The sequence below is a fragment of the Anabrus simplex genome, chromosome 6 (genome assembly GCF_040414725.1).
Source record: "Anabrus simplex isolate iqAnaSimp1 chromosome 6, ASM4041472v1, whole genome shotgun sequence".
Taxonomy (NCBI): Eukaryota; Metazoa; Arthropoda; class Insecta; order Orthoptera; family Tettigoniidae; genus Anabrus; species Anabrus simplex.
The window spans coordinates 192,756,966-192,780,542 of NC_090270.1; the positions used below are offsets into that span (position 1 = coordinate 192,756,966).

Genomic DNA, 23,577 nt, shown 5'->3' on the forward strand with positions numbered 1-23,577 from the left:
CCTTAATTAAGGTACAGCCCCAGCATTTGCCTGGTGTGAAAATGGGAAACCATGGAAAACCATTTTCAGGGCTGCCGATAGTGGGATTCGAACCTACTATCTCCTGGATGCAAGCTCACAGCCACGCGCCTCTACACGCACGGCCAACTCGCCTGGTCAAACAAAGTTTACAGAAAGAAGCAAAGGGAACTGCCTACCTGCCTTATGTTCAATTCCATACATCAAACTGCCAAGGTCCTCCGCAAAAACAATGTAAAAATCGTGTTTGGCACCGTCACTAAAACTGCCCACAGTCCAGGTAAAACCAAGGATGGATTGTCCCCACGTTTACATACTGGGGTATACAAAATTTCCTGTACTTGTGTACACTAGCCAAACATGCCGGTCCATTGGTACTCATATCAAGGAACATGAACAAAATATTAGTCTCAACCAGCTAGACAAATCAGCAACAACTGAGCACGCCCTATCATCGGGTCATGATGTCGTATTCCAAGATCTTCGAGCTCTTACCCACACTAGACATTTCAGGTCCAGGATTATAAGGGAAGCTGTGGAAATATGTAGAAATCCTACTAACAGTTTCAACAGGGACACTGGCTATCAATTATGTAATACATGGTTGCCAGCCATTAAGGATTTATGTCCCTTCACTATTGTTATTTCATTTCATTGTTTTTCAAATTCATACATCCTCATCACCAAATTTTTCATTACGGGCTTGTGTCAGAGTCATACTTTCATAATGTGTGTACTGCTGTTAACTGAGCCCCTCTCAGACTGATTCTGATGGTGCCATCAGCTTCTGCTTCAAATGCTAGCGCTGTACCGCATACAGTGAGCCATATGGTGATGAATGAATGTGAATAGGTATACAAAATTTCCTGTACTTGTGTACACTAGCCAAACATGCCGGTCCATTGGTACTCATATCAAGGAACATGAACAAAATATTAGTCTCAACCAGCTAGACAAAATCAGCAACAACTGAGCACGCCCTATCATCGGGTCATGATGTCGTATTCCAAGGTATTCATGAATAGTCGAGATTTCCTTCTGAAGATGCAGAGCAAAGTTCTCTGTGAAATGTAAAGAATTTCACCTTATTTTCTTGACACGACATAAGCCCAAAATGTCTATATCATGTCTGTAAGTACGGGCCGTGAAAGCATCAATGGTAACAAATTCTTAAATGCTCTAAATAAACCCGAATATTTTAATCATCAACAGCCAATTAGAAAAAAGGAAAGTTCTGCAAGGTTCACACAGAAATAAGAAAATAAATGTCTCCGACTTTCAAGACTAACTGAAGACATGCCCGGAAAAACAGGTTAACACACACATTTATAAAATGGGGAAAATTTGAGGTTTGTGAATGAGGTTGAAAAAAATATAAGACATTAACTTCATTCATTTTTGTAAATATAAGGTCCAAGCAGACAGTATAATTTTTCATATTTTAACACCCAAAACACGACATTATCAATAAACAAAGAGAAACTTTAAACTTCTTCAATCCTTTACACACCTATTACAGATGGTAATGAAAATAAACATTTTCTAATATCTCGAAAGTAATCATTACATCTTTCATTTACCCTCTATTTAACATGTTATATTGTGTTTATTGTATTTCCAAAATAGTATAATTGTATATTATCCTAGAAATTTATGGTTAAAGGTGTTATTTAACAGTAATTAGTGCTATGATAAAAAAAAATGGTTCATCAGGAATAGTCTCAGGTTCTGCAACAGATTTAAGGTTTTGGTCGTATTCATGATAAACCGGTGGAATATATTCCATCAGTTCCTGTAAATCTTTGAGTTTTGCAAGATTTATAGCTCTTGGACCATCATAACTAAGGTCTCACAACTAAGTGAAGGTCTACCAGGTAATTTCCTAATGTCCACAGAATCATAACTCTCAATTTCACCATAGCTATACTTAAAAAAGAGCTTAAAAGGTTGGTTTTTAGTTACTTTCAAACGAGTAATCATGCTCAGCAGTACCTTTTGACCAGATTCTGACACTAGTTCTCTCTGGACTTTACCGAGAAGAGCTTTTGCTGTGATAAACATACCAGTTGTCATTTTAGACAACTCTAGTTTTCTTAACATAAATACAATATAATAACATAAATATAAGACACTTTTTTTTTTTCTCAATATGACCAAAGTCCCAGTCACATGGTAAAATGTATGTCCGGGTACCAAATATTTATGTACTACATTATCAAACCTGCCAGATTGCGTCAGATATATCCAGAAACTAACCAAACTAAGGTTTTTGTTTTGGCCAAAACAAGGATCAGAATAGACAATTAAGTGACGTACTTCAGCAGGAATTGATTCTACACAATGCCAATACATGAAATAATGTCATTCGGTCCCCTGTCCGACTCGTTGGCTGAACGGTCAGCGTACTGGCCTTCGGTTCAGAGGGTCCCGGGTTCGATTCCCTGCCGAGTCGGGGATTTTAACCTTAATTGGTTAATTCCAATGGCACGGGGGCTGGGTGTATGTGTTGTCTTCATCATCATTTCATCCTCATCACGACACGCAGGTCGCCTACGGGAGTCACATAGAAATACCTGCACCTGGCGAGCCGAACCCGTCCTGGGATATCCTGGCACTAAAAGCTATACGACATTTCGTTTCATTTCATCCGCTCCCCTCCCTGCAATGTCTTCCGACCGCATAAACATTGTTGCGCCATTATTAGAAACATTTTTAATACAAAAGTTGTATGTTCAAAGTTGACATTTATGAAATGAAATCCCTACATACAAATGGAGGGGTTGGCAGACTGCTGCATATCAAAAAAATAACCATTACAGAATTATTATTATTTTCTGAAAATTCTGTGTCTTTCCTCAGATTTTCATATGCAGTATTAGCCTGTTTGATATGAAAGGTCAACTTAGATTCAAGTTCCATCTTTTTTTAAAATGTTCTTTTCTGATGAAATTTGCATTTTAAGGCTATCACAAACTTTACATGTATCACTACATGGTGTTACAAAGCCAATACTGAAATAGAGGTTCCTTATTATTACGTTTGCACTTATCTTCATAGAGAGAGTACATTTCGCATACATTTACTTCTCCACTTAAGTATTTCATATTATTTGTGTTTCTTTTTCCTCGAATAATGACTGGACTGAACAGGAAAACCGTTGATGTGAGCTCGAGCAAATGCCAGATCTTCATGGCTGCATTTACTTGGGCAATTGTTGTGACGTCCTCTTTTGTCCACCTTTAATAAGTAAATAATAAATGCGCTATTTAATAAAAACATTTGGCTTGCATTGTAAAACACTGCAAAATTTCCATTAATGTGAACTTACTGCTTTACCTAGTGGTACATAATAAAAGTAAAACACGCACGCTTCCCTGAGGAGCACCATGTGGGGTTGTTTTTTCTGTGGAATTACTCAAGACAGTCACCTACTGCTTATACCGAAGATTGCCAAGAAGACCTTGCAAATTTGAGTGTCCATATTTCCACCAACAGTGACTTTGTAAAGGTTAGTCGTCTGCCTCCTACTGCTTTCGGGATCATCAGTGTATCTTCTCTTAACAGGATTAATATTTACACAACCGAAAATGTATGTATTTAGTAGATCATGGTTAACTAGACCATAAAAATAGATAAAAAGTTTCTCACGTGCATCTGCGGTTACATTATCGAAACTTTCACACAACCACAATGTACCTTGTGATTTTGGCACTTTCACGACACCTTTATAGTTCATATAAACTTTCCCACTATTCGTTTCTTGTTTTCAACCTCCTTCGACCAGTTTCCTGGATTACCCTTCCTTTTGCAATAATTTCACTAATTTTCGCACTTTTGTCCATGCTTCCCTCTTCTACTGCCGCCATTGTTTCTGTTCATGTTATCAATACAGAGTACCAACGTAAACGCAGTTCAGGCACTACAATATTGATATGGCCAACTACTTATTAGATTCTTCAAATTAGTCGATTATAAGCCCTTATCTTGCTAAAATAATTGTTTTGTAAAACTAAAATTTCTTCTTTTCTACCGCTTTTCCCACACGTGTGGGGTCGCAGGTGCGAACTGCGTTGTACATGTGGATTTGGCCTTGTTTTACGGCCGGATGCCCTTCCTGATGCCAACCCTATATGGAGGGATGTAATCACTATTGCGTGTTTCCTTGTTGGTTGGTAGTGTGGTATGTTGTCTGAATATGAAGAGGAGATGGTTGGAACGGACACAAACACCCAGTCGCCGAGCCAGAAGAATTAACCAGAAGAGATATTAATCCCTGACCCGGCCGGAATTGAACCCGTAACCCTATGAACCGAAGGTCAGTACGCTGACCATTCAGCCAAAGAGTCGGACTAAAACTAAAATATATTGGTATTATTTAATTAAAAGAGCCATTCTTGAATATACTTATCTTTTAGAATATATTACACAGTGCTGGCTACCATGCTTGCACACCAACTCCACTATTTACCACTAGAAGGCATGTCAGTTGCAGCAGTGGGTTAGCCCTTCTTGACATTACAGATAGAGCAAATCCAGAAACGCAAGAACTTTCACCTTTTGTATTTAACCTAATATGATCCCTAGAGGATAGCCCAATATCACAAAAGATAACTCTTGTATCTGACAACAGATGGCAGCATGTCGTAGGACAGGTATCCTAATTAGGATAAAACCTTCAATACTCGTATTTTGAAGTTTTATGATGAGCCGAAAGTATTATGTTATTATATTTATGTTTCGTGTCCATGGACGTATAACGTGCGGACGTACGGACACACAGACTTCCAATATGGCGTCAGGGAACAGCACCATTAGATCTCTGATGTAAAACATGTATAAATTCTATGTAGATTGTTTTAGAGAGCGATTGTTCGTTTTTGTATTCTGAGAGAGGCACTGATTGTTTTCTTCATCTGACAGGATAAGTTCGTAGCGATAATAAAGTTGTTTTTTTTAGAAATACGTAAAAGTGTTCTCGTGTGATATTTGTATTGCGTAAAATAGAAAATCGCATATAGAGAACGACAAATTGGCGACCGTGACAGGACTTTCGAAGTTTAATGATGAAGATTGATCAAATGACTGTAGTGATTTTACGAAAGGCGCTGATATCCCGAGGGTTAACGACGGATGGGAGCAAGTCGGAACTACAAGAGAGACTACGCCGGGATCTGATAGAAAATGAGGAAGACCCAGGTAGTTTCGATTTTGAAGTTGTCTCGGAGAAGGAAGCCAACGACTGGGTAGGCATGATGCTTACGCAATTAACTACTTTGATTGGGATACAATCTGAAAAACTCGAAAGGAAAATCGAGGCCCAGGCTCGGGAGATAAAAGGCCGAATCAATTCCTTGGCAAGAGATCTGAAAGAGGATATTTCCAAAATTAATGACCAAAACAACAGCGTAGAATTAGATGTACCGGTAGATAAAGTAGTAAGTGATATGAACACCTTGGAAAACGAAGTCAAGGAGAAGAAAGACGAAGAGAAAACCATTTCAGAGGCTAACAATGCACAAAATCAAGATTTTGATGCTCATTCTGCAACTGAAGAAGATCAACGAAAGAAACCTGCGTATGATCTGTCCTGTCCTCATTGCTTAATACAATGTGACACAGTACAGGAGTACAAAATGCACCTCTATTCACCTAAACACATAAATGCCGTGAGGAAACAATCATTATTACATAAGCAGACCTTGCAGCGAATGCGTATGGATCAACGTCAAAAGCACCGCAAGCTAGAGGAAACTGAAGAGTTCCGGCATACACTGTCTGATAGAACGAAGTTCTGTGCCATTTGTAAGCTCAATTACAAGCAACTCAAATCAACACACATGACTTCTGAGGATCATGAGAATATGGTGAAATTCTTGAATCCATATTGCCGGGTGTGTAAACAAAGATTCAATACACTAATGTCTTATGAACATCATCTGTGTTCCTTAGATCACATCAAGTTCAAGGCTCTCTTGGCCGACAAATCCAAGAGTAACGATGAAGAGAGTGGTGGAAAAGATGAAAAGGAGCTCAACCTTGTCAACTTTATGATTCTTGATTCAGTAGGTTCTATTGGTAGTAAGGAAGGAGAAAGTGGAGGAGATGGAAGAGCTGAAAAGAAAGCCGGGGGAGAAGAAGAGAAGGAAATCGTACCCAAATCTGAAGACAAAACTGAAACCATAGGTGCTGAATATGCCCGGATGGTGGGGGTGTATTACTATGATTGGTGTCGTACCTACTTGTCATGGTATGAAGAACAAGAGAGAGTTCTAACCATCCATTATCACTCAAGGGCACGCTTACGGCGATATGTACGTTATCGTGAAGATAGATTTCTTAGAAAAGAGGCTGAGAGACTTCATCAGAAAAAGTTGGCAAGAAAGATTCTGAAAAAGAAGCAAGGTCCGGAAAGGCATCTGGAGAGAAGGATCAATCAGATAGTAAAACAGCGGAAAATAAGAAAAAAGTGAGAAGGATGGTGAGAAAAGCTCAGAAGATACAACAGGTGAATCTTCCAAGAAAAAGAAAAAAGACGACTGAAATGGCAGTGAGGTTTCTCAAGGAGAAGATGTTATCTCGACCCCTACAGGATAGCGGAGGGACCGGAGAGTGGGCACTCTCTAGGGGGTCCCGGAGGAGTACGGACTTCGGAGAGGATCAACATACCCTGATACCTGTTCTGGAGGATGGAATAGCTGAAGACATAGATAACAAGACGACTAGTTGTAATTTGGGACCTGGAGAAGAGAAGGTCCGGAATCAGTATTGAAGGTTTTAGGGGGGGATAATTGTCGTAGGACAGGTATCCTAATTAGGATAAAACCTTCAATACTCGTATTTTGAAGTTTTATGATGAGCCGAAAGTATTATGTTATTATATTTATGTTTCGTGTCCATGGACGTATAACGTGCGGACGTATGGACACACAGACTTCCAATATGGCGTCAGGGAACAGCACCATTAGATCTCTGATGTAAAACATGTATAAATTCTATGTAGATTGTTTTAGAGAGCGATTGTTCGTTTTTGTATTCTGAGAGAGGCACTGATTGTTTTCTTCATCTGACAGGATAAGTTCGTAGCGATAATAAAGTTGTTTTTTTTAGAAATACGTAAAAGTGTTCTCGTGTGATATTTTTATTGCGTAAAATAGAAAATCGCATATAGAGAACGACAAGCACATAACTCAAGTATTTTAATTTTGAGGGTTAACCTGTTTTTTCGGGCACGTCTTCAATTTTCCCTGCTCACTTCACATATGCATGCAACATAATTTATCCTCTTTTAAAAAAATAGCCTCCACCATCCCCATAGTCATCCTTCTCTCTGCTTTATGCTTAGGTATCTCTCTTTTTTTTTGGGCAATGGTTATCTAAATGCAGGACATGAAATAAATCATCTTGAGGTTACAGAAAAAATAAGCAAAATTGAATTGGTGAAATCATATAAACAGGGAAATACAATGAAAAGCATTGTTAATGATAATTTCTTAATTAAGTCTGACAATTTTTCCTATGTTAAGAAATTCACATAGGAAAAATTATCAGACTACAAGCAATAATCAGTAATATACTTTGAAAACTCTGTTAATGAACAGAAATTAAAAAGAGACAAGATTATAAAACCATACAAGGTAAAAATTTGATTCCTAATATTTTATAGGTGAGGAGCGCGCAGCTGTGAGCTCGCATCCGGGAGATAGTGGGTTCGAATCCCACTGTCGGCAGCCCTGAAGATGGTATTCTGTGGTTTCCCGTTTTCACACCAGGCAAATGCTGGAGCTGTACCTTAATTAAGGCCACGGCCGCTTCCTTCCCATTCCTAGGCCTTTCCTGTCCCATCATCGCCATAAGACTTATCTGTGTCGGTGCAACATAAAGCAACTAGAAAAAAAAAAAAAAAAAAAGTATTTGCATTAGCTCTGATCACTGCTGCATTTGTTCAGTTAAACATGTAGCGTGATGCACATTTTGAAAACAAAATGAAGCCTCCAGTCTCCAGCTTTTTCCTACGAAAACTTAAAATGAACTTCAATACCTTCTTCCTTCAGCTTTTCTTTTTTCCCTTCTTTTCTCCAATTTCCTTATTCCACCTTATTATTTTCATTTTACAGTTATTTCGTCTTCTTCAGTCTTATTTCATCTAGCACTCTGAAGATAGTCCTTATAGCGTCGAGAAATCTTTATATATGTCAACACCATTTGTGTTATGGGGACCTTCTCTACAGGAAGATAGAATATGCTTTCCTCTGTGAAATAATACTTCCTTCAAATAGATACTTTACTGAGAAACCATTCTCAACTGTTGCATTGCAGAGCAAAAATATTAAACATAATTTCATTATGTGCCTCAGCTGTTGATATACTTGACTGCCAAGGAGAAATGAAGAAAATTGTCATCAAGTTGTCGAGATGTGTCTGGAACCTTTACCAAGAAATCTCTGAACTTTTCTTTCAGAATACAATGTGCTTCAATGCACAAGAAAGAATACCGAGTCTTTGCTTTCAGTACATTTATCATAACTCTATCATTATCATAGAGAATACCCAATGAAAGTTGAAATACTTTTCTTTCATCCAGCTGTTTCAAAATAATAATTTGGCCTAAAGGAGGAAACCTCTTGAACATCATTGAAGGACATTTTCTGCTTAAAATCTGTCTGTATTCTATTCTGGATTTAAGGATTTCAGCTTCAGCTTCTCTTAAGAAGTTCCTTTTATTTGAAATCCAATATGATACTGTACCAACCTTTTTAAATTTTTGCAGATTTTTTGCATCATTTAGATTAAGAAGAAAAGAGTTCTCAACTGTGGCTTTGATAATTCATTCTATTATATTCTTGACTACATTTTGCAATTCTGAGAACAAACAAGGAGCAAGTGGACTTGAGGTCTTATATTTTGTCAAGAAAAGCTCACATTCATATGACAGGGTTTCAAAGAAGAAAAATTTAAACTTAATGAATTTATCCTTAATATACTGACCAATATTTTTGAGCAGTTTGAAATTTACTGCTTTTGATTGTTCAACAAATTTCTTTACATCTTGATAAAGATGCAAAGCTCTTTCCAAACATGAGATTTTTCCAACCATCTGGTAGGTACTGTACCATTACGCTATAGTTGATGTGGAAATGTAAATCAATCAATCAATCAATCAATCAATCAATCAATCAATCAATCAATCAATCAATCAATACTGATCTGCATTTAGGGCAGTCACCCAGGTGGCAGATTCCCTATCTGTTGTTTTCCTAGCCTTTTCTTAAATGATTTCAAAGAAATTGGAAATTTATTGAACATCTCCCTTGGTAAGTTATTCCAATCCCTAACTCCCCTTCCTATAAATGAATATTTGCCCCAGTTTGTCCTCTTGAATTCCAACTTTATCATCATATTGTGATCTTTCTTACTTTTATAAATGCCACTCAAACTTATTCATCTACTAATGTCATTCCACGCCATCTCTCCGCTGACAGCTCGGAACATACCACTTAGTCGAGCAGCTCTCCTTCTTTCTCTCAATTTTTCCCAGCCCAAACTTCCCAACATTTTTGTAACGCTACTCTTTTGTCGGAAATCACCCAGAACAAATCGAGGAAATGGGGACAGACAAAATGGCTGATGGCAACTTCAAGTAGAATAAATGTATGCAAAATGTCACCGAAACTCACATTGACTTCATTACAAAGGGCATGGAATCGCAAGGGCCATGTATAAGAATATTGGGACAGAATATATTGTCTTTTTTTTTTAAATTGAATTCTAACTCATTCTTTACCAAGATAGAAAAAGGACAGCATGCAAAAACTGAGAAGAAGAAAATATATCAACCATCACTGTCGACCAAGAACATCATTTGAAAGGGAGACTGAAGAGGAATTTCATGCTAAACAGAATACGAACAGAAAGAAATTCGCAAGGTAGAACTGATATTTCATAAAGAAATACTAATAGGAAGAGATATCTAGACCGCTACATCAGGAAAAGACGAGAGGGCATATTTTGTACCTCAAGGCAATTCACTACAGTAGAAGAAAGAATTAGATTAACTATGTAGAATTAGTATTAGCCGAGAGAATTTATAATTAAGAAGAAGAAGCTATATCCATATACTGTACTTATAGATATACACATCACAAGTAGCTCAATAAATAACAATATAAGAGGCTAAATGAACAGTATAAATATGTATTCTGTCAATCCAATGTTGTTTTGTGATTTCATGAATGACTGTAATACCATGGAGTCTTTCTAAGCTGTTGGGAGTGGATTGCCCAGGATTCCATAATGAGGCGCAAGAAAACAATTCATTGCGACCAGAGATGACGTGCAGAGGACCAGTTACCGGCTGCAAGGAACACATGTAACAGCTGAGGAAAGGAAGCCAGCTCGGAGGAGTGACGGATGCGAGATAAGTTTCTTGTTTTCAAAGTTTCTTTGTATTATTTGATAGAGAATTTTTCTTTTAACTCAACTGACAGTCAGATTTAATCTAAGTGCCAAACAAGACCAACAGAAACCAATTTAGGCCATATAAAATTACGAATAATATTTGCATTAGTTGATATATATATTGGTATAGGATGTGACATCATTTTTAAGTAGACTCTAACCTCAGCCATGGTTGTGTTAATGTTTTAAGAGAGTGTATTACATATCGATATAGATACCAATCCATACAGAAGGGCTGTGCTGTCGTAATTCAGAAAGTAGTGGGAAGAATACACGTTATATGAGATGTAGATGGATTCTAGAAGGCAATTATATTAACAGACATGACCACGCCTATATAAAGCGAAAGAAGGGATAGATCCTACCTGAAATATAAAAAAAAAAATGCAGAAGCAATATCGTCGAGGGAAGGTTAATGTTATAATGAATGAGAAGTTATGAAATGTACGTATATGCGTCGAGAATTAGGATGCAAAAAGAAGGTATTGCGGAATCATATGACGTGCGAGTATAGGATCGTAATGAATAACCATTATAGGGTAAGGTTCATGTCCAGAAGAGTGTATGAGTAAGATCACAGCGGATCACCATATTAATTAGAAACGTCGTAATATACTATAGTCATTTGATAGCCTCCACATTTATAATTGGTGATGATGTAAGGATCTGTAGTAGGAATAACCGATATATTTCGAATTTCTCCTTCCCAAATAAACTGAAGATTGAGGTCACGAGGCAACTCAATAAATGTCACAATTGAATACTTAAGGGGTTAGACTAAAATTTACCAAGAAAGAACATATAACACAAATTGGCGCGTTTGGATTATTATATGAGTTTAAGACTAATGGAAGGTAGGCCTAGTATGTTATAGCTTGCTAATATGACAAATGAATTTTAGTACACAGAGGATAGATAGATATATAGATATATATATATATTTCATTTGGAAATGTTAACCCTTAGAGCGGGGCTCGCGGCTCCAGGGTGGGCGATGCGGCTCCAGACGCGCGACTGTTTTTATTTTTTTCTTATCTTCAATATTAGGCGCGCGAGCCTTGAAACTTTCCTCTCATGCTTTGGAAGGTGCTGCCATCTCTACGATTTTTTTTAAACTACGTAGTAAGAACGGTATTGCAACAAGGAATCCCCTTTCTATTTTGTTCGTTTTGTTCAATGCAAAAATCGCTTAAGCGCCGCATCACATTCAGCCCGTGCATTGCTGCATTCATCAGTGGGCCACATGACTGGTCCTGCGCTGTACTAAGTTCGCGATAAATAGAAGCTTCAATCTGTTCCTTTTGTATTTTTGAAATGTGTTAGAATTTTATTTTATAGTGTATTACAGTATGTTTAAAAGGACGAGAGATATTTCAAGTGACTGTACTATTCGTGATATCCTTGAAAATAGCGAAGATGAAAGTTGTAGTGATTTCAGTTCGGAAAGTGACGAGGAATCTCCGTTATTAGTAAATATTCCGGGAACTAGCTTTTCTAGTAGGGTTCCAAGACACGTTCAATCGGTACGGAGTTCGAGTTCCAGTGAAAGCAGTGAAACTGAAACTGTGAATGACGGTAATCCTGCTGCTGTACAGGGTGAATGGGATGTGTGGGGTTGTAAGCGAGCAAGATTTCCAACAAATTACAATGCTGGAATCCGGGGTGAACTTTTAGATAAGAAACAGCCCAAAAAATTTTACAATTTTTTATACATGACTAACTTTGTGAGCTTATTGCACAGCAAACAAATCTGTATGCTCAGCAAACAATTACCTCGAATTCTTTGATGGCAAAAGTGAAAAGAAGAAGTCGTGAGAGAGACTGGGTATCCACTAACAAAAATGAAATAAAACTTTTTTTTAGGGATCTTATTACTGCAGGGTATTGTTCAGAAGCCGAAATTAGTCCATTACTTTTCTCGTAATAAACTGTTAGCTACTCCTGTATTTTATGAAATTATGTCTGAGAAACGATTTTTCCTTTTACTGAAATTTTTTGCATTTTGCGGACAATGAAGCTTATAATAGACAGGTTCATCCCAAATTGTATAAAGTGAAGCCAGTTTTAGACGACCTATTATCAAAATTCAGAACCTCATATACTCCAGACGATTGCCTATCTATCGATGAGAGCCTGTTATTGTGGAAAGGTAGACTGGGATGGAAGGTATACATACCGAAGAAAAGGTCGCGCTTTGGTATGGAATCTTATAAGTTATGTGAAGCTAAATCCGGGTATGTGTGGAACCTCCTATGGTATACGGGGAAGGAAACTGATATGGTAAACGAAGTTTGTAGAATAGATATTTCTGAGTACACTAAGCCTTCCAAAGTTGTATTTACACTGGCCGAAGGTCTCCTGAATAAGGGTTATCTAATAGCTGTGGATAATTACTACAGTAGTCCGGAGCTATATGACCTGCTCAATGACCTTCAGACAGATGCTGTAGGCACCGTAAGACTGAACAGAAAAAATCTCCCAAAAGATGTAATGGGGAAAAAACTAAAAAAAAGGGGAAATTGCGTTTGCTTATTGTAACAAACTCATTGCTCTCAAGTGGAGAGACAAGAGGGATGTGTGTATGCTAAGTAGCATACATGATGCCAAAATGCACACTGTGAAAAACAGGAAAGGGGACACAGTAGAAAAGCCTGTCATCTGTATAGATTACAATGACTCAATAGGTGGGGTCGATTTATCTGATCAGTGTATGGTCCCATACAGTACAGCCCGAAAGTGAATAAAGAAGTTCTACCAAAAGATTTTCAGGCACTTGCTGGACATAACAATGTTCAATTCCTTCGTTATATATCAAAAACATGGAGGAAAATTCACTCACTTACAATTTCGTATGCACGTTATCCAGAAGCTTTTTGACAAGTATGATAAATCAACCCCCGCTGAAGGCCAGCCAGTCAGATCAGTGGTGTCACTATCAAATGACACTTCGGATCGATTCTCGGGTAGGCACTTCCCGGATTTCAATTCCTCCTCAAAGACGAAACCCATTGCAAGCAAGAGATGTGTTGTCTGCAATGCAAATAATAAAAGAAAGGAGACACAGCACTGCTGCAAAATCTGCGATGTTGCTTCAGAGTGTACCACACCGCTAAAATATGAACTGAGAGGCGTCCATTGCACGTGTATTGTGAATAGTGTTCATAGTTGTGCAAATTCATGTGTGTGTGTGTGTGTGTGCGCGTGCGTGCGTGCGTGCGTGTAGACAGTGACGGCAATTGGGAAATAAAGAAACTAGCAACAAAATGGTAGGGCCTACATTTGAACAGCGATTTTTTATTTATCTTTTAGGCGGCTAAAATAGAATAAAAATTTTATTTTTCCCAAAATGTGGAGGAGCACTACCCCTAAGCCCCCCCCCCCATTGTCACCGCCACTGCGTGTGGATATATAGTGAAAGTTTCTGAGTGAAATTAGTGACTCGGCAGTTTCATATCCAGAACAGGAGAAGAAAGTACATATTCGGTGAGTACATTTTTTTCTGATCATTTTTATATTCTTCACTAGTGTAATAATAGTACAGTATAAAACAATATTTTATAGTGCTTGTGGGACAACAATGGTAGTTTGATTCGTAAATGTTTACTGCTTATGTACAAGTTTCGGAAAGTAACTATTACAATGCCCATAAGAGAAAAAATGGAAATATGAGACTTATGCGTTTGTTGCACTAAAAAAGTCTTGCTTAAAAATCGTTCTTTATTGTGCAGTAATGAAATTAATGTGTCTTATTGTCACAATATACAAGTAATATTAGACAGATACATGTCGGGTTGCATAATTCCAAGTATTAAAAAAAAAAAAAAAAAATTGATGAAAACACCTCCCCACCGTAGTGGGTAACGAGGAAGAGCTCGCTCCCCACTTAATAGGTTAAAGTTATGACAACAGATAGTGGCCATGTATAAGAAACTTATCGAGCATCCCGAAACTAAGTCAGTGAAAGTCAATAAGACCCCAGATAATAAAAATATCAAGTAATAAAGGTCCATATGATAAAAATTGCAGATGATAGAGTTCCAGTCAGTAAAATTTCATATAATAAAGATGATAAAGAAGCAGTTTCAGATAGGAACATCAGCGTTATGTGATGAAGATAAATTTTGATACAGAATGACCAACATAGATTATACTCTAAGTAGGGCATTATATCAGTGATGTTAAACACAAATTTTTCTGACAGAGGAGTAGATCATTGATTTAAATGAGGAAAGTAGGTTCTGAATCTGGAATGATACCCATCAAGTTTAGAAGATGACAGACCAGCTGTTATTTTAGGAACCTATTTCAATTATGATCTTGCAAGAGATGAAATGTAAATATGAATGATTATTGTACAGACAAATATTTTCAGTGAATGTCTGTAATACCAGAGAGTATGATTTGTACAGGACCACATTGTTTCTCTTCCCATATTTATTACTGTACTTATAGATAAACACATCACAAGTAGCTCAATAAATAACAATATAAGAGGCTAAATGAACAGTATAATTACGTATTCTGTCAATCCAATGTTGTTTTATGATTTCATGAACGACTGTAATACCATGGAGTCTTCCTAAGCTGTTGGGAGTGGATTGCCACTATGACATTTCCCCTGAGAAACTGACAGGGATTCTTTTGTGCCGGCCTGGATGCAGGTAACGTCAAAATACAATACTCATGAACCAACCAAATGGCTATGTAGTTTGAGTCACCAAGCTGTCATCTTGCATTTGGGAGATAGTGGGTTTAATCACCACTACAGACAGCTCTGAAGACGGTTTTCTGTGGATTCCTATTTTTACACCAAGCAAATACAGGGGCTGTACCTCAATTAAGGCCACAGTTGCTTCCTTCCTGTTCATAGCTCTTTCCTATTCATCACCACCATAAGACCAATCTGTGTCAGTGCAAAGTAAAGCAAATTGTGAAAGAGGAAAAACCACAATACCATATTTGAGAGGAAAAATTCAAATCCAGTCACAGAAGTAAAATCTGCACAATGAGCATGTGAATCATTAAAGGTAATAAATAATAATAATCATCCATTTCCCTCGTCCATCTCCCTCCAGGTTGGGATGTTTATGACTCCTATCCATCTTCTTCTACCTGACCACCGTTGTTCCTCTTTAACTGTGTTCCAATCCAGGTTTCTTCTAATTAAACTATTCTTGATAATTTTCAACAACCTTAGTCTGGGTCTATCTCTTGCCCTTCCTCGTTCTAACCGGGTTTCCATCATCTGCTTCGGCAACCTTCCCTCTTCCATCCTATTAACATGTGCAAACCATCCAAGTTTATCCTGACGAAAAGCTTTTACACTCCGATTTCCTTTCCGACGTCTTCATTTCTTATTCTGTCCTTTCTTGTCTTTCATTTTGCTGGCCTAATTTTATTCTTCTGTCTTTTTTGTCAGTGTCCAGGTCTCGGCTGCATATGTCAGTACTGGACATTACCACATCTTATACATCACCTCTTTATGCTTCATCAGTATTTTCTTCCTCCACAGCAGGTTTCTCACGCTCTAATATAATGCATTTCCCTGTTGAATCCTTTTACTGATCTTCATGCCCAGTCCTGAATTCTCCATCAGTTCACTTCCAAAGTACTTGAAGCTCTCCACTTCACAATTTCAAGGTTTTGACCCTTTATTTTTACAATTCCTTTTGCTTTCCTTTCTCCTCTAATCAATGCCACTGTCTTAATCTTTTCCACACTGATTTTCATTCCATAATTTTCAATAACCTCACTCAATATGTCGAGTTACCCTTCCACTTCCTCTCTGTTTGCTCACCACACCACAATATCATCAGCAAACAGAACTGCCTTCAGCTCTCTGCCCCATATTTCACCTTTGTCTCATTCATGATTTCACCCATAACCATTATGGATAACAGTGGTGACAGCACACTTCCTTGTCGTAGTCCAGTTTCATTCCAAAACCACTCTGTTCTTCCCACACGAGTCTGGACACTGCTGCAATAATTCTTGTACATTGCTTGCACATATTCTATCATTTGTTTTCCAAATCCTTTCCACTGCATTACTTTCCATTCTTTTGCTCGGGGTACACTATCATAAGCATTTTCTTTTTTTTTTTTTTCCAATTTGCTTTATGTTGTACCGACATGTACATTGTCTTATGGCAACAATGGGATACGAACGGGCTAAGAATGGGAAAGAAACGACCCTGGCCTTAATTAAGGTGAAGTCCCACATTTGCCTCGTGTGAAAATGGGAATCCATCTTCAGGGCTGCTGACAGTGGGGTTCGAACCCACTATCTCCCGAATGCAAGCTAATAGCTACATGACCCAAACAGCGTGGTCATTTGCTCAGCATAAGACATGTCTAAATCAAGATATCTTCCATATTCTCAATGTTTTTCCATTAACTGCTTCATATTGAAGATGGGGTCTGGTGTTGATATTCCATTTCAAAAGCCGTATTACTCTTCTTGTAATTATCCACCTTTCATTCTCTTTTCTAGTACCCTTTCAAATATTTTTGTTATCTGAGATATAAGTGTGATTCCCCAATAATTATCACATATCACATTGTCCCCCTTCTTCAATATAGGTACATCGAGCTCGATAGCTGCAGTCGCTTAAGTGTGGCCAGTATCCAGTATTCGGGAGATAGTGGGTTCAAACCCCTCTGTCGGCCGCCCTGAAGATGGTTTTCCTTGGTTTCCCACTTTCACACCATGCAAATGCTGGGGCTGTACCTTTATTAACGCCACGGCCACTTCCTAACCACTCCTAGCCCTTTCCTGTCCCATCGTCGCCATAAGACCTATCTGTGTCGGTGCGACGTAAAGCAACTTGCAAAAAAAAAAAAAAAAAAAACAAACCATATAGGTACAGTAAAATACGTTCAAAGCAGAACTTACATAAATTGGAAACTTGTCCACTACGGATTTTTTTTCTTGGACCCAGTGAAGCTTATGGCATTACAAGGTTCTTACGTTTGTATAATGTGGAATATCCTCAATGTGGAAATGGAAAGAAATAATTAAAGAACTCTATAAAGCTACTTTTACAATGCAGGAAATATTAGGAATGGGTGTAGTCCTACAAACAATATTTGTGCATATCTGGTGCTGACATGATCAATGTCTCTGTTTTAGACAAACTCATGCATATGCTTGGGCATCCCTGCCATCAGGGCACTTGCTGTTTTATAACTTCACTGGGACACTTCAGGAATTTCCATGAGGGAAAGGCCACTAATCTGTTTTTCTACAATAAACAGGTACAGTAGCTGAACAGCGAAGTTGACCAAGATTCTAAAGAGATTTAAGAATAGATTGTTAATGAAGATAAGGAAGCAAGCGTACTGCCTAACAGTTGGCTACTGTATTCATAAGGAACATCACGGCTAATTCTTACGTGACACTGTCACTAAATGAAGAAGTTGTCCGGCTCCATGGCTAAATGGTTAGCGTGCTGGCCTTTGGCCACAGGGGTCCCGGGTTCGATTCCCGGCAGGGTCGGGAATTTTAACCTTAATTGGTTAATTTCGCTGACACGGGGGCTGGGTGTATGTGTCGCCTTCATCATCATTCCATCCTTATCACGACGCGCAGGTCGCCTACGGGAGTCAAATCAAAAGACCTGCATCTGGCGAGCCGAACTTGTCCTCAGACACTCCCGGCACTAAAAGCCATACACCATTTCATTTTAATGAAGAAGTTAAAATAACTGAAGCTGCAGAAAAGACAAACTCTCAATATGGCAAGTGATGTTCTGGTTTAAGTGTGGAAAAATGCATATTTATCACATTTATGATGCTTAAAAATAAAGGAAATATAATGAAGGAGTAGATTCACAGTACTGGTCAAGGCAAAGATGACCGGTAACAAGGAAATCAATGAGGGAGTGGTTCACCTCTGCCCGGTCAAGAAACATGCTCGCATTTGGTCCAGTGCTTCAAAGTGAAGCTCTCACTATAGTCAGATCTCTTGGAAATTACGAGTTCAGAACGTCTATGGGATTGCTCCACATTGTTAAAACAATATGTGCAAATCCTTTGCACTGCTATCAGAAAACCTTATGTAAAAGTCCATTTGCCGTCTCTGAACAACTTTGTTCAAAGACTGTTCACAGCACACTACACAATAATCGTAAACACTTACATAATCTTGCATGATCAAAATGTAGCGAAAGTCCATATAAGAACATTTCGTTTCCACATTTTACATTTTGAGGCAACAGCACTATCTGGAGAATTCAACTGAAACATTTCTCCACGAACATTCAGGAACTGATCCAGGTTGACTTACATCTACTTTACTATACATCTAACTGAAATGAGTTATTCCATTCTCTTCACTTGTATTTTGATCACTATAGGTAGAGCTCTGTGCAAATATACAAAATATTATTCGCATCCACACCCACGCATGGTTATTTGCGGATATTGTAAATATTTAACTACAGTATATTACACCACCCAAGGTATTGAAATGGATAGATCTATTAACATAACACAATAGGCCTGATACCTGGAAACAGAACCTCTACAGTCAGAGGTTCATGAGGGATTTCTCTTGCGACAACAACGGACGTATTGACTTTTGTTCCTTCCTTCCATTAATTGCGGGCAGAAGCCAGTTAAGTTTAGGTCAGAGTTATGGCTTTATGGTCTCAAGGCTATTTTATATCACTATTCTCTCATACCAATGTCAAGGGTCGCCTAACCACAAGCAAAAATAAGAGTAGAACTGAGTGAAAATCAATAAAATTCATTAAGGTCTATTCACACATATCCGTAACGTGTCAGTGCCGTGACGTGTCACTGCCATGACATACGTGACGTCTCAGTGATGGCTATCCACACCTATCAGTATTGTTTCAGTTTCAGTTCAGCGATTGTCGAGATGTCAAAGTTTACGGATGTGGAATTGGTGGCTATCGCTATAATTCTAGATGAAGAGGAAGAGGAGCAGCGTCAGTTTAAAAAACGGAAGTGCATACATGAGGCATGGCAAAATAGAGAACGTGATGGCGAATTCGCTACTCTGCACAAGGAACTAATTGATGATGAAACTAAATTTTTTTAATATTTCAGAATGTCTGAAAATTGTTTTAACATATTGCTGAGTAAACTGGAAGTTCATTTAAAACAACAAGACACCCGCTGGAGAAAGACGATAACACCTAGAGAACGGTTAGCAGTTTGTCTGAGGTAAGTGAATAATACAGTACAAATACAATTAAACAAATATTTACTTAACCACACACATTGAACTTACGTACAATGATTTGTAGTACTGGTACATAAGTTTATTGAAAATCTTGAAAATAATTAGTCAGTAAGGAATTTTCTGTGCTGTTTGGAATTGCCATACATCGAGATGAGTTTCAATGATGATCTTGAAATGATGTATTTTCGTGAAATTCTGGAGAAAAGAGAGACGTAGAAGTTGACGAGGAGGACGAATCTTTCGAATGAGATCTTTTTTCATAGGAATGTTGATCCATAGGCATATTCATCTCATACTTCTGTATCGAAGCAAATATTTCAGTTTTCGCAAAATTTAAGTAATACAGGCTTAGAGTCTTCAAAGTTAGAGCCACACCAGCTAAATATGCATGAACAGGATGTACTGTTGATGAGGTAGTGGCTGGATTTGCTCTTTACTAATTAAGTACTGGTACTCCAGTAATTTTTCAGACCCACTTTGTTGGGGAGCCACTTTCTTTCCCGACGATTTTCGTGGGATTTCAGAATTACTTTTATGCTTTTTGGAAGGTGGCGGGGTTTGAAACCCCTGATTCAAAACAGATTCTGTGGGTTCCTCTTCGTCATGCTGTCTGGTCTCCTGTATGTCTTCGTGTTGTTGTGTATCAGCATTACCTTCTTCTTCCTCTTCTTCGTCGTTCTGTTGACTGCTAATGTTTCCTTTAGTTACCCTCTCCTTGAATTATCTCTTCAAGAAGCTCAACTGTTCAGAATACTTGTAAAGTTTTATCTGTCTTGCCCTTTGTCCAGTTTTCATTACAGTTCTCTTCATAGATTTCCTATAATTGTGTCTTATGTTATTCCATCTGATTTTGCAAGATGTACCTAAAAAGAGATTAAAGAAACATTAGTTTATTATATTATATGAATAAACTGTAATGCTTGGGGCATAGCACAGTGCACAAGATTGTCAAGGATACTTGCAAGATAATAACAGAAAATCTCATGAGTGATATGCTGCCAAATCCTATAATAGCGATGTGGACATCTATTGCTAATGACTTTCATACACGTGGGAATTTCCCGAATTGTTTGGGAGCCTTGGATGGCAAGCATATTACCATCCAAGCTCCCTCAAATAGTGGATTTCTGTACTTTAACTACAAGGAAACATATTCAATTGTCTTGTTGGCACTTGTTGACGCGCAGTACAATTTCATTGCTGTCGATGTTGGCGCATATGGAAAAAACAGTGATGGTGGAATTTTTGGAAATAGTAATCTAGGAAAAGCACTTCAACGAGGCACATTATCTACACCAGGAAATGCTGCGTTGCCAGGCGCATCTATTGAGACTCTGCATGTCATTGTGGGTGATGAAGCATTTCCTCTAAAAACATATTTAATGCAACCAAACCGGCGGCAAGACTTGAATCATTCTAAATATATCTTCAACTACTGCCTATGCCGTGTCAAAAGGACTGTCAAGAGTATATTTGGCATTTTGGCCCAAAAATTTAGAATTTATAATAGGCGAATTGAGGCCAAACCAGAAAACGTAGATTACATAGTACTTTCAACCTGCATTCTACATAAATTTATCAAAAATTATAATCCAAATATGCTTACAAGCAAACGAACAACAACAAATGAATGTACAGAAGACAAAAGACTTGAAAATTTGCCTATGCAGGGTGGAAATACAACAAAAGACGCCTTGCATGTATGAGAAGTGTTCAAGGATTACTTCAGTTCAGAGGCTGGATCTGTTCCATGGCAAGAAGAGAGAATCAATGCATGATGGAATGTTACCAAAGACTGTGATATACTGGGAGCCATACGTGTAAAAATATTGTGTGTACGCTATTTGTAAGAACTGATTTGTTGAGGAAATGCACAGAAGTGTCGGAAAATCCAAGTAATGAATATTGATAAAAATGTATTTTGATATAGATTGTACTTTCTATACATGACCTACTCACTATATTATTTAATCGCTTCACTCAGTATGTCAAATTGAGAATATAAATAGCTTACCATACGAGTATCACAATACTTAAATAAAATAGGTACTTACCATCTGCATTCATTTCCATTCCTATTTTATTCCAAATATCATTTTTGAAACCGCTGTCCATGTATTTCGGTTGTGATAAATCAAAAAGAACAGGATGATTGCGAAAGAATTCAATAAGTTGTCCGTCATTCATTTTATATTCACAAGCGCATACAAACTTCACACACAGAACACGTCTGTGAAACAGCAAAAATATCATTGGTGACAATACTCAATATCACGGAACTTCGCGGATATCTGCAGATATCCACATCCATGCAGGGCTCCAACTATGAGATGAGACACTTGAATTACCGAACTCGATAGCTGCAATCGCTTAAGTGCGGTCAGTATCCAGTAATTGGGAGATAATGGGTTCGAGCCCCACTGTCGGCAGCCCTGAAGATGATTTTCCATGGTTTCCCATTTTCACACCAGGCAAATGCTAGGGCTGTACCTTAATTAAGGCCACGGCTGCTTCCTTCCACTTCCTAGGCCTTTCCTATTCCACCGTTGCTGTAAGACATATCTGTGTCGATGCGACGTAAAGCAAAATAGCAAAAAATAAAAAGGCATTTGAATCAGCAGCACTGAAAAGAGTGGTCTCTAATGATAACTGAGAATTAAGATATGTTTATCAGCTGCTCTTGTTTAATTCCTTTTTTATTAGGGAGCCCAAGAGTCTTCTTCAAATGGTTTGCAATATGCTGAAATATATCTGTACAAAATCAGCCAACTAACTCAGGTCTTAGGTTGAATTGTTTTTTTATTATTTCTAGTTTTTTCTTTTTTCTTTTTACAAGCTGCATTTATGTTGCAGCTACACAGATATGTCTTATGGCAAAAATGTGATAGGAAAGTGCTGGGAGTGAGAAGGAAGTGGCTGTGGCCTTAATTAAGGTAAAACCCCACTTGCCTGGTGTGGAAATTGGAAACCACAGACAACCATCCTCATGGCTGCCAACAGTGGACACTACCCCCACCCCCACCTGAATGCAAGCTAGCGATTTAATGTCACACTAACAGATACCCTACAAGGATTTTGAAAAGGAAAAATCGCCCATCTACCAGATGATGTAGATTTTGATTTCCATAGGAAACCTGAAATACTGAAATATTTGTCCTGAATGAGTAAACATAAATGGTCTGTTATTGGAAATTATCCATTTTCCAGCTAACTCATTCTTGGTTGCCAGCGTTTCACCCCAGATCTTGCAGTTCTAGTTGTTAGTGATAGGCGAAGTGACACTGCTGACTGTTTTGAAACGTTTGATACGGCACAGCAAATTACTTTGAAGCAGTGTGTCGACGCACGGCACACTTCCGTCTCGGACTGCAGAGAAACGGTTTTCCTATATGCAGTACCTGGACAGTCTCACAATGGCACAGAGAAGCAGTGTGTCGAACATGGCACACTTCTGTCTCAGACTACAAGAAAAGCAGTGTTTTGCGATGGCGTGGTGAAACATGAACCATGCTTCATAGCTAAGTTCAGTTCACTGAATAAACTGTTTGACGTTCTGATAACGATAAAATATAATGTTCATGAAATATTTAATAAGCAAATGTACAAAATACAGCATGATAAATAGATGATGTTCAGTATAATTGTACTAGTAAATAGTAATATTGTGCGTTTCCTTCTTCACTAAGTGCTTAGAATGATACTAAAAGGGATCAGTTTTACAGTTAAAAGTGCACTAAAGCAGTAACTAATTTGAATAATTATAAAATGATAATGAAATTTAAGAATTGTTCAGAATAGGTATTCTATGTGCAATAACAAACTTAACGTAATCCAGTTACAGAAGGACGATAAAATACTAGTCTAAGTAAATGAACTAACTTGAATAATTATAAA

At 38.0% G+C, this 23,577-nt stretch overlaps 1 protein-coding gene across 1 annotated transcript in view; it reads right to left on the reverse strand.

Moving 5' to 3' along the window:
- LOC136875647 (uncharacterized) overlaps positions 1-23,577 on the reverse strand; it is a 124,735-nt gene that overhangs the window by 60,917 nt on the left and 40,241 nt on the right. The window lies entirely within an intron of this gene.